This window comes from Leptonychotes weddellii, chromosome 13, assembly GCF_054177405.1.
Source record: "Leptonychotes weddellii isolate Sample4059 chromosome 13, ASM5417740v2, whole genome shotgun sequence".
In the NCBI taxonomy this organism is placed as follows: domain Eukaryota; kingdom Metazoa; phylum Chordata; class Mammalia; order Carnivora; family Phocidae; genus Leptonychotes; species Leptonychotes weddellii.
The window spans coordinates 32,898,632-32,906,687 of record NC_138381.1 but is presented as its reverse complement, the minus strand read 5'-3'; the positions used below and the strand labels follow the sequence as shown (position 1 = coordinate 32,906,687).

Genomic DNA, 8,056 nt, shown 5'->3' with positions numbered 1-8,056 from the left:
TATAAAAATCAATGAAAGTAATAAGGATGAAGCTTAGGAAAAGGAAAATTATATGTCATTGCAATATAATGAGATAAGCTCTGTAATAAATATGAGCTTTTATTTAAAAATTAGTCCAAGTTAGTTTTTAAAGAGCTAATCACTCTTAAAACCAGTCACAGTGATCTTAGAGACCACTTTCTTGCTGAAGGTCAAGTGATTCTCACTCATCGTTCTTCAAATCTGTTTTTCATAAACCCCAGGGATGGTATAGCCATATTTTTTCTAGTTCTCAGCTAGGCTATAGCAGAGGTTGCAAACTATAGCCTACTAATCCAGTATACTGCCTACTTTTGTAAATAAAGTTTTATTGGAACACAGTCATGGCTTATTTGGTTATGTATTATCTATGGCTCTTTTGCACAACAGTGACAGTTTAGTTGCAGGACACGGATATGGCCCACAAAACCTAAATACTATCTGGTGAACGGGAAAAGTTTGCCAACGTTTGGGTGGAAATCATCCACCCAAAATGAGATCTTTATCAAACAGGTCTCCCTTCTCTGTCTTCATCTCTATTTTTGTGCTTTTATTACCCAACACAGTTGTTTATTTTGTTTTCCTATCTTGCTGATTCTGATCTTTAATACTTGCATTCAGAATTCCAACATTTCACTTCAAGATTTTGTATCTTTATCTTTCTGAGTAAAGCAAAAGCAGCGAAGTAAGAAGAAATTTATTTTTGCATTTTTGTTTCTAATTTTTTTCAGTCAGTTTATCTGAGCATACATATTTTCTTCCTTGCTGTATCTTCCTTTACTCTACTCTCCTGTTCCCTTTTTCCCTTTCCCCATTTACCCAGACCTGAAGTCATTTAATAAAACAACAAACTTTGGAGCTCTTTTGGTAAGGCTTTTCAATTTATATCTTAAGGAAAAGGGCGTTTTCCCCTTTCATGAAAAGCTGCCCAGATAATGCCATCTTTGCCATCCCAGATAGCTTATGGCCCTCTAACACCTGATAGTATCTGGAACCATGTAGTTGGTTAGTGGGGTTTTGGGGTTTGGTTTAGTTTGGGTTGGGTTGATGTTAGTCTTTGTTTCATTGCTTTTGTTCTCATTGTTGTATATGGGATTCTTTGCGGGGGGGTACTGGTCATCCTTTCTAAAGATTCTCCAGCATGCACAGGATCGACTTGTAAGAAATAAACCAAGGAGATAAGAAAACTTACAACTAGTAGATAAATAAGTCCTGGAGATCTAATGCACAGTGAGTATAGACAACAGTGTGGTATTATGATTGCCAGACTTGCTAAGAGACTAGATGTTAATTATTCCCACCACAAAATAGAAATGATAGTTATGTGATGTGATAGAGGTGCTATTGCCAAAATGGCGATCATATTACAATATATAAATGTAGCAAGTTAACATGTTGTACACTTTAAATTGACACAGCATAAGATGTCAAATATATTTCAATACAAAATTTATAAAGTGTTATAGGTCAAATATATTTTAATTATAAAAAGCACACCCACAAAAAAGAGAGTGGAGGGTGTATCCTTTAGCACTTTGCAGCTCCTTGTCCTAATAAAGCAGCTAGGCTAGCCTGTTAAGTATACACTTTGTGTGTGCATGGTAAGAGGTCAGGGAAGATAGTTTGCAAGAATAGGGGTCGTTTTACTAGAGAATTCCTGGGTGCTTGGCATTTAAACTTTTATGACAATATGCATGTTCTAATGAGATGTATAATGGTTTTCAGTAAAACTGTGATAGTCCTATAAAGCTATCATTATTAAAGCTTTTCTTCCATAGTTTTTAATTCATTGTAACCAGGTTACTCAGGTGTTTTTTTATCCAAATGAAGAAGAAAACATTAACTCTCTCTAGTTTTTTAAAATGTTTATCTAATTGATGAAATATGTCCTGGGCATGTGACATAAGCATGAATTGCTAAGCTTTTTATTGCACAAATGTTGGCTGTTTTGCATGTATATGTGAAAAAAACATATTTTATATTTTATACATACTTATGTATGAAATTCTGCCTTTTTAGGAATTAACATTTAGTCATTTTTTTTTTAAGATTTTATTTATTTATTTGACAGAGAGAGAGACAGCGAGAGAGGGAACACAAGCAGGCGGAGTGGGAGAGGGAGAAGCAGGCTTCCCCGCGGAGCAGGGAGCCCAATGCGGGGCTCGAGCCCAGGACCCTGGGATCATGACCTGAGCTGAAGGCAGACGCTTAACGACTGAGCCACCCAGGCGCCCCAACATTTAGTCATATTTAATCAGTTTTATCCCAGATATCTTTGCAACCCATTTTATCCATCCTTATTTATCGTGATCCAAACAGATTGTGTTCTAACAAGGTTAAAAGACTAACAAAATAGCAGCAAATTAAAAAATAAAACATGCTAGTTAATTCACTATAAAAACGCTATGACTTTGTGGCAGGAGAAAGCTGCTTTTCTTAATGCTGTAGAAGTGCAAGATGGGCAGATATGGAGCCGGGAACTTCATCACAGTACTTTAGATCAGTGGTCCTCAGACTTTAATATGTACATTCATCACCTGGGCAGCTTAATAAAATGTAGACTCTGATCCGCATCTGGAAAGGAAGCCAGGATTTTGCATTTCTTGCAAGGTCCCAGGTGATACCGATGCTGCTGTCCATGAACCACACTATTAGACTTCCTGCCTAACAGCAAGTTTTTCTCTGTATACAACAGGTTGATAATGTGGAAAAGCTAAACCCATTGTAGACGAACTGCTAATAAGGAAGGTATGCACTTGCTTAAGCTTGCTGTGCTTGTGAAATATTAGTTGTAAACAAGAGTGCTAACTAAGTGAAGGATTATGAATTCCTGAAGGTTTTATCCTGGCTTCCCTTTTATCTAAGTGTAATACTGGTATTTTTCAGAAAAATGGAAAGCCTATAAGAAAACTGCATTTATCTTTGGTGAGAACATATCTTTGGGCTGTTTATGTTCCCTTGAACCCTGGTCTCCTTAAAAGATTGCTTATTTTTCTTATGCAACTTTTTAGCTGATTCAAGTTTTGAATGACATATGAACACAAAACAAGGTGAATTTTGAGTCAGTTGGACCTTTTCTCACCTCAGACTTCTGGAAAGCATTTGGTTGTCAAATTAGAGCAGGGTCACAAATTATTTGGTATGATTAATAGCTTGAATGGGATAAATGGCAATGTGTGTGTGTATAAATTTTTTTACCTCCTGAATTTTTATAAAGGTCTATAACTGTGAGGATGAAGCCTTTCTAGAAAGAGATAGAAAGAGTAAATAATACTTCCATGGAAATAGACACATAAAACACACTTTTTTAGCTTACAAAATTTAGATAATTATTTATAATTACTCTTGCCCTATACACAAATATAGTAGAGAATTTAAATTTTACTATTTATTATATAATTATTTCTGCTATAAGGAGCCATAGCCATTTTTAAAAGTCATCAAAATATGCCCCCCAAAACCCCACAGGGCTTATGGGAAAAAGGAGTTTAGGGGCACAACAACACTTAAAAACATCATCAATGAAACATACGCAAACAATGAATCATGGAACACTACGTCAAAACTAATGATGTAATGTGTGGTGATTAACATAATAAAATTTAAAAAAAAATAAAAAGGGAACCTAATAAAAATGATAGCATAGTTTTATACATATTAAGAAATGAAAATATGCATAAATACTATCATGAATACAGTACTTTACCTTGAAAATACATTCAAAATGCTTGTGGAAGTAGACAAGGAAAGGGTTGCACCTTGTGAGTTACTGTAAAATGTAGAAGGGTTGAGGAGATTGGATGGCAAGTTGTAACACTAGCTGTGGGTGGGTGTGGCTCCTAACACAGGATGTGGTATCGGAGCTGATAGATGTCTGAGGTGTGAGGCTTGCAGGCATGTGTTTGTATTCATACTGGGCTTGGGTCAGCTGGGTGCTGTTTTCTGCTGCGTCTAGTATTTCTTGTGGGTGATATTCACATTTTGCGCATATTATTTCCAAATACATCAAACACACTTAAAATTTTTTATGTTTTCAAAACAAGTGTTATAGCAGAACTGACAGTTTGTGAAATTTCCCACTTGGAAAAATGACACTTTATTTTATTGCAATTCAGCTGCACAGGCACCAGGGGGAGTAGTAGGTTCACATTTCGCAACAGCACTGACCAGTGCTTTTCTTCGTTTTGCAGCTGCACATATGGTAGATTATTATCATTTTATGGTTACAGTTATAAGCAATTTGGTAGAAAAATCACAGCTAAATTATGCAGTGTTACTTTTATTTGTTTTAATTTTGTAATCTAAATATATTTTTTAAATGGGAAAACAAAAGGCAAAATAATTTTTAGTATTAAGTAACTCTTCCTGTGGCTTAGTCTTGTGCCACCCAGTGGAGCTTGCATTTCATTTTTAATTGATCTCTTGTGTATGATAGAAATTGGAGCATATAGCTGGGAGATTATGTCTGTATTCTGGGGAGTGAATATTTTCAGCCACATTATCATGACTCCGACTACTTATTAAAAAGGAGATTTCACTGGCATTTGGATTGACAAATACATAAATTTAAAAGTCCTCTACCATTTCCTAGAGACAGAACATTCCCAAATTTTATTCCAGGAAGCATCCCTAGAAATGCTGCCAAAACAAATTTCCTTCCTTAAGCCCTGTCGGATTTGGTATAGTGCCACACAGACTGCTCACTGGGTATAGGCCTCATGGCCCATTGGCATCTTTACATAGAACCCTTTTTTGAGTTGAAGGAGCTAATAATGTGCCATGGGAAAGACATGCAGAATGCCTGCCTTGTTTGGGACTGGTATATTGAAAGAGAGTGTCAGATAATTAGTACCTAACACATGTATGAAGGTCACTATAATTCAACTTTGAATATATATCTATTATAAAAGAGTAGATTTGCCTTGAGTAAAGGGACTAAAAATTTTTTGCAGTATTTATTTAATTACATACTACTTTCATTATTAAACCTTTCTTAGATATTTTTCTTGACTTGTTCAGTGTTAATACCTGTTGATGCCTGTATGGTGATCTGCATATCTTCAAACACAGTCTTTCATTTCTATATGGTCTATATATTCCAGAGCCATTACCTGAACTAGGGGTATAAATTGCTTGATCATTTAAAATATTAATCCAGTAAGGTAATGTAGTACTTATAATCTTTATTCTATTAATATAAACATGTCCTGGCAGTGATTTTACTAGTATGGGGAGTTATTTAGCATTTTTCATTGCTTTTAAGTTTTCTAAATTTTTTTAAAGATTTTATTTATTTACCTGAGAGAGAGAGAGAGAGAGAGAGAGAGTGTGTGTGTGTGTGTGTGTCGTCACGTGTGCAGATGGGGGGAGGGGCAAAGGCAGAGAATCTCAAGCAGACCCGTGCTGAGCCTGATGCGGAGCTCCATCTCACAACCTTGAGATCACGAGCTGAGTCGAAACTAAGAATCAGATGCTTAACCAACTGTGCCACCCAGGCATCCTGCTTTAAGTTTTTTTTTTTAAACGTTACACAAGTGATACAGATGGAACTAGAAAACTATTTATTTGTCTGCTAGAAAATTAAATATTACTGTAATCTTTTTGATGCCGGTTGGGAAAAAAAGAATAAATTTAATTTTGATGAATAATATAATCCTTAATTTATTCAATGTGATTTCTTTTTTATTGTATATGGGTAACCCTAACTTAATTCATTTGTATTATACCATATGTCATTCTGGATTCACTTCAAAGGGTAATCAAGTCAGGAACTAATTGTCAAATGTTATTCTGTAGTAAAGTAAATTTTATGTTTCCTTGAAATGAAAGTGGTATGTATTAGCACTTTCTTTATATTAAAGTGACATCATTCAACAATATTTGATGATGCTCTAAACAGTAGTAGGATGTTAAAACTTTTTTGGAGCAGTAAACTTCGTTATTTAAATATAAAAATCCAACAATATGATTTGAAGATACTGAGAACAATTTGAGAAATTGGAGCTTCAACAATTATCTTACTTAATGTTTTATAAACCATGTAAGTGACAAATACATGCATATACTCTTCTGGGTAATAATCATGTATGTAACGTGGGACTGCTATAGAACCTTACATTACACTGCTTTTCTTGAAGATAAAGTCATGGGAAGAGGTAGTGAAAACAATAAGTTCTAGGACATTATCGTAGGACATATCTGTATTTAATGGTGGGTAAAAGAAGGGGAAAGTCAGTGAAAGAGAGTTAAAAAGGAGCAATCAGTAAGGAGAAAGCAGATTGGGTCAGTAACTCAAAAACCAGGAGAGGAGATCCTCTGAAGAGGGAGAAAGTGCCCAGCAAAGAAGATGAAACCCCAAATCAGGTTGTTATATTTATCAATTAATAGAGGATATTTGTTGTGAATATAGTGTAAAAATGTGACAGGACAGGGGCACCTGGGTGGCTTAGTCGGTTAAGCATCTGCCTTAGGCTCAGGTCATGATCCTGGAGTCCCAGGATTGAGCTGCATCGGCTCCCTGCTCAGCAGGGAGTCTGCTTCTCCCTCTGCCCCTCACCCCGCTTGTGTGCTCTCTCTCTCTTTTGCCCACTTTCTCTCAAATAAATAAAATCTTTTTTAAAAAATGTGACAGGACAGGAAAACTTATTATATTGGGCCAAAAATTAAATTGGAATGAGGAAGTTGAGTCAGTAAGTACATATTAATCTTTTAGAGTTTTCGTAATAATGGGGAGGAGAGAGAGATATTGGCAGCTTAAGAAGAAAGTATTATTTGAGGAGGGCTTTTCTTAGGGTGCACTTAGTTGAAGGCTTATGGGAAGAAACCAAAAGCTGTTGAGATCATGAGAAAGATAAAATAATTTATAGGACGGTATCCAGATGACATGGAAGAGAGTGGAGTCAGAAACACAGATGGAAAAGTTTGTCATAGAAAGCATCCATTCATTCACTCCTTCCCTCATTCATTCAACATTTATCAGAAGCTGAGACCTGAGGGAATGATGTATTGAGATGGGAGTTGTGAAGAAGTTGGGGACATTTAACAAGGTATTGTTGGCCATCTGCTTTTTCAGTGAATTATTTATGAAATACTTGTTTTAGAGAAATACTTTCAGGTTGTACTTAAAAATGAGTAAAATTGTTGCTTCCAAATGCAGTTGCTTAAGCTATTACTCCCTAGTTTTTCCATTTTAAGTTTCTTCTTTTTCCCCATCAGACAATGTTATAATTTATGTTTCAACTGTCAAACATAGTTTCGAAAATTTAAGAGGGGAAGGAAAGCCTATTTGGCCATAGTTGTACTCTTTCTGTTTTCTTCCTTCCTGATGTTCCAAAATTCCTTCATTTCCTTCCTTTGTAGAGAACCTTTTGTCATTCTTTTAGATCTAAATTCTATTAGATGTCCTTCCTTTGAGAATTTCTTGATTTCTTCTGCACTTTTGAAGGATATTTTTGCTGTATATAGAATTCTGGGTTGATTGTTCTTTTAGCACTTGAGAAATGTGCCACTTCCTTTTGGCCCCCATGTTTTGTGATGAAAATACATCATCATTTGATTCTCCCCCTTTAAATAAGTGCTGCTTCCCACTCTGGAAAACAGTATGGAGGTTCCTCAAAAAGTTGAAAATAGAGCTACCATACGACTCAGCAATTGCACTACTGGGTATTTACCCCAAAGATACAAATGTAGGGATCCAAAGGGGTACATGCACCCCGATGTTTATAGCAGCAATGTCCACAATAGCCAAACTGTGGAAAGAGCCAAGATGTCCATTGACAGATGAATGGATAAAGAAGATGTGTGTGTGTGTATATATATATATATACACATATACATACATACATACATACATACATACATACATACATACAATGGAATATTATACAGCCATCAAAAGGAATGATATCTTGCCATTTGCAATGACGTGGATGGAACTGGAGGGTATTATGCTGAGCGAAATAAGTCAATCAGAGAAAGGCATGTATCATATGACCTCACTGATATGAGGAATTCTTAATCTCAGGAAACAAACTGAGGA

General features: G+C 35.7%; 1 protein-coding gene across 4 annotated transcripts in view; it reads left to right on the top strand.

Moving 5' to 3' along the window:
• The window catches only part of KIAA1328 (KIAA1328 ortholog), a 326,771-nt gene that overhangs the window by 89,545 nt on the left and 229,170 nt on the right, over positions 1–8,056 (top strand). The window lies entirely within an intron of this gene.